General features: G+C 34.1%; 1 long non-coding RNA gene across 1 annotated transcript; it reads left to right on the plus strand.

The window, feature by feature from the left end:
* Positions 1–972: 972 nt before the first annotated feature.
* Positions 973–5,023, plus strand: LOC137026197 (uncharacterized). The gene is made up of 3 exons (XR_010895860.1): positions 973–1,107; positions 3,089–3,230; positions 3,356–5,023. It is a non-coding gene; the product is annotated as an uncharacterized lncRNA (long non-coding RNA).

The following is a 5,023-nucleotide window of genomic DNA, read 5'->3' on the forward strand; positions in this document are numbered from 1 at the left end:
CAATGAGTTTCAGTGTTTAGCAAAGCACAGATTCAACATAAGATTAGTGTAACCTTTTTATTATTATTATTATTTTTTTTTTTTTTTGAAGAGAAATCATATTCAATTGTATCAAAAATGATCATCAGGCTTTTGAGAAAGGTTTATTTGTTGCATTACATTTGGTTTTTTGTTTATTTATTATAAATCCAACAAAACAATATTTAAACAAACAAACAAACAAACAAACAAACAAACAGGGAAAGGGAGCAACAGAATAAGAAATATGAACTGAAACACTGTCATTCAAAAGCCATGACATTTTTGTTAACATTTTTACTTTTATGGTTTTAGGTCCATTTGTATTTCCTGTCCATTAATGTTCATTGGAATGATGATTTTTGAAAGAATTATACTGTTAAATCATTACTTTCTATTTCAAAGACTCAACAAAGACTGAATCATAAAACACAAAATGTACTTTGTCATGACTCGTCTGTCTGTAAAGATTGAACTTTGAAGCCGGTTTAAAGCACAGATATCCTGAGACAGCAGTGTTTATCAGATCTTCACATCTGATCTTTGTCATGGGTGTGTTTGATCCCGACAACAGTATTTTGATTTGAGAGTTAATCATCTACTACTTGTTCTAATTCCCACAAATAGTTCTGGTTTTACTTTCAAACTTTTTTTAGTTTTGGTAAAACCTTCATGTGTCTTTACACAGAAAATAAGTGAAAATCATAATGAGGTGCTAATTTCACGCAATTTAATGAGTTTAAAAAATGAATAAATAGTTAGTTTAATGTTTGTCTGTAGGATTTGATGGCTGTAATAATGTGACTGCTTCACGTGTCTGATGAGGTGACAGTATTACCTCAATTTGTATAATTTATTTGTGCAATAAATACTAAAAAAAAAAAGAAAAAAAAAAGGTCTTATGAAGTGTCCCACATGCAACTGGTCATTATTTTTGAAGTTCAGTTTTGTGATGTTGGAAATGTCACGTGAGATCTGGTCAGGTTGTGAAGCAGGAACAGGTGGAGTCAGATACACTTTTACATTAGTTTTGGTCAAAAACGTCTGACACTGAGAGAATCGTCATATAATCACCACAGGTACCAAAAGGTAAGACGCAATGTAAGAATTTTCCTTTTTAATATATACAAATTATATTTAAAAAAAAAAAAAAATGGGATCAGTACATTTTTTGAAAGAATTAAACAGATTAATTTAGCAAGAGTGCATTAAATTGAAGTGACAGTGAAGACATTAATAATGTTACAAAAGATTATATTTCTATTAAACACTGTTCTTTTGAACTCTCTCTTCATCATAGAATCCGGAAAATTTGTATCAGTTTCCAAAAACATATTAAACTTATAAACTCTACAGTATCACATTTGTTATATCAACATGATCAAAACTTTGCTGATAACCCTTTCGCACACAGTCCTTCTGTCGTCTGATTGATAGTTTAGACTTCATTATAATTATACAATTCTCCTTCAGCTCGAGCTTTCTGCTGTGAAATCTGCACTGATCTTTATCAAGTAAACGCAAGAATAACTTTTATATCTTTAGTAATATTTTAAGATAAACTTACTGGACTGAAACAACTCAGGTTTGCTTGATTATCCAATCATCATTTATCAAATATGATCATCATGCTTTTGAAGAAGTTTTATTTGTTCATTTCTCAATCATCATTGTATTGTATTATATGAGCTATGAAAGCCTGATACATCAAATATGATTCTTAACAAAACACCTTTTTTAAAGATTTATTTTAATATTTTGTCTAATGATTCAACTGATTTTATCAGGTTTCTGACTATTATTTCAGTTCAGGTTTTACATCAGTGTTTTCCTGTATTTTGGATGAGATAAATGTTGAGCAGAAGAGGCTTCTTTCAAAAACATGAAAAAATCTTAACGACCCCAAACTATTGTTAAACGTGACCTAGAATGCTTTTTCACAAGATGTAATATAAGTCTAAGGTGTCCCCTGAATGTGTCTGTGAAGTTTCAGCTCAAAATACCTCATAGATTTTTTATTATAAAATTTTTTAACTGCCTATTTTGGGGCATCATTAAATATGCGCCGATTCAGTGCGCGTCCCCTTTAAATGCTCGCGCTCCCCGCCCCCAAGCTTGCAACTCTATAATACAAAGTTCACAGACATAGTTAATATAAACCCTCAAAATTGATCTTTACAAGATGTTCGTCAAGCAGCATATCAGATCATGTATAGTATTTATTTAGATGTTTACATTTGATTCTGAATGAGTTTGATAGATTGTTGTGGCTTACAGGGCTAAAGCTAACATTACACACTGTTGGAGAGATTAATAAAGAATGAAGTTGTGTTTATGAATTACACAGTCTGCAAGTGTTTAAACAATGAAAATAGCGACGGCTCTTGTCTCCGTGAATACAATAATAAACGATGGTAACTTTAACCACATTTAACAGTACATTAGCAACATGCTAACGAAACATTTAGAAAGACAATTTACAAATATCACTAAAAATATCATGATCATGTCAGTTATTATTGCTCCATCTGCCATTTTTCACTGTTGTTCTTGCTTGCTTACCTAGTCTGATGATTCAGCTGTGCACAGATCCAGACGTTAATACTGGCTGCCCTTGTGTAATGCCTTGAACATGGGCTGGCATATGCAAATATTGGGGGCGTACATATTAATGATCCCGACTGTTGCATCACTGTCAGTGTTATGTTGAGATTCGCCTGTTCTTCAGTGGTCTTTTGCACAAATCAAATTTACAGGAAACAATGGAGTTTGAGACTCACTGTATGTCATTTCCATGTATTGAACTCTAATTATTTAACTATGCCGAGGTAAATTCAATTTTCAATTCTAGGGCACCTTTAATGCTACTCCACAGTTACGGCTTGTGGTATTAAAGTTTGGTTGCATCTGATAATAGTATCATGGACCAATAAATTCTGCTCATAAATGGCAGCAGCTGGTCTTCATGATGAAGAGTTGTTGGACCACCACAAAAGATGTTAATCTCTATATTCTGTCCTGTTTATTTCACACTTGTTCATTAAAACAGAATCTTTGCTTATGAATGCAGATGATCAACCATGCCAAAGACATCGATGGAGATCCATAAATCAGACATGTGTGATGAGATGCAGAGTGAGGCTCTTCAGGTCGCTCTTCTGGCTCTGAATATGTATGAAGATAGCATGGACATTGCTGTCTACATCAGGACGGTTGGTTCTAGTGTTTTACTGAAAGACTGGAAAGTCTTTTTTTTTATCAGGAGCTTGATGGTGAAGATTGATTGTTTTTGTTGATGTGAGTTTGTGGAACATTAATACTGTGTCTATCCTCACAGGAGTTTGAGAGAAAGCACGGAGGCACCTGGAGCTGCATTGTGGGAAACTGTGATGCCAGCGTGACGTATAAACTGAACAGTTATATCAACTTCTCTGCTGGTGGCAAAAAAATGTTGCTCTTCAGAACTGACTGAGGTTCAGCAACAGTTCAAACACAATTTATTTTATCCACATAATTAATAAAACGTCCACCTTCAGCGCATGCTTCATGTGTCTTTCTGCTGTGAGATCTTTATTTATATTTATAAAGTAAATGCGCAAATAACTTTGATATTGTTAGTAATATTTCAAGATGAACACTTATTAGAATTAACTGGCTTCTCGTTTCATCAGTCAATATGTTTCTGCATTTTATACAGCGAATTGCTGAATTACTTCTACGAAACCGCTTTGAACATTCTTGAGAGAGCGCCCTCTGGCTTCCAGTATGAATAAAACATATATTACGCAAGAGTGAGTGCTCCATAACGTTTAGAATTGACCCTTCACCGGGAGATTGATTGACTTTTATTTGATATATCAGGCTTTGCAGAGTTAGATGTCATCATGTTAGCATTAGTTTTGTACACTTTTTGCAGTTTCAGTGGCTGAATAACTCCAATCTGTATATGATCTATGATCCGTGAGGTAAAAGTTGTTAAACTCATCGTGGTGTTCTGTTCTTTAAATTCTCTGCTGTAATGCAATCTCATGAGTAATACTGCGCAGTGATTGGGTTACAAGAGTTTATTCTCATGAATATGTATTATGTAGAATCCCTGCAGCCCCAGCAGCCAATCACAGACTCCGGAGGCACACTTCTACATCAGATTCAGTGATGTTGCTTTGATTTTGCTTTTCAACCTGGAAGAATGAATTTGCTTAGAAAAACACAAAAATAACCAACTTGTTGATTAAATTTATGAGTGCTGTAGTGTTTTTCTTTTTGTCTTTTGTTCTTTAATTAACATTAATGACAGACAGCAGCAGATTTATTAGGCTGCTGTCACTTTAAGAGCTGATGCACCGATACTGTTACACAACATGTGTTTCCTTTCTCAACTATTTATGTTCCAAAACTGAAAGTGTTTACCTGAATACTCCTCAAGACAGGCATTTGACATAGTTTTATGTGTATTTGACCATTTAAGTGCAATAAACCACGAAATCATTCAAGAGCAATAAACCTCGCAAGCTGTTTCAGAGGCAGCTTTTCTTTTAGTGTGAGTGCAAAACCTGCGTAAATTAGTCAAATGATACCCAATACAAGCACTATTGAGCTGGAGTGAATGAGAGGAGGTGTGTGTCATTATGCAATCAGAGAGGAGAGAGTGAGAACACACAGTATCAGTGTATCAGTGTAACTAATTTAATAATTGATGATGTTTATAACAGAACTGAATCAACACTGAACTGACTTCAGCAGAACAACAGTTTCTCTGAGTTTCTGTCCATTCAAAAGTCTAGTTCAGTTGCTGCTGATTTACTGTCTATCCAGTGACAGTTCTTCTTTAAAAGTGTTCATATAAAACCCGGCAGCTGCTCGACACAACTTTGTTTCACAAATTTTTTTTAGCAAGTTTTGAAAAGTGTCTCAAACAATAAAAAAGGCACATATTTTCATATAAATCACACAAAAAAGGAAACCATTGAACAGCTAATAAGCTAATCTCACAGGAAACATGAAA

This window comes from Chanodichthys erythropterus, chromosome 9, assembly GCF_024489055.1.
Source record: "Chanodichthys erythropterus isolate Z2021 chromosome 9, ASM2448905v1, whole genome shotgun sequence".
NCBI classification, from domain to species: Eukaryota; Metazoa; Chordata; class Actinopteri; order Cypriniformes; family Xenocyprididae; genus Chanodichthys; species Chanodichthys erythropterus.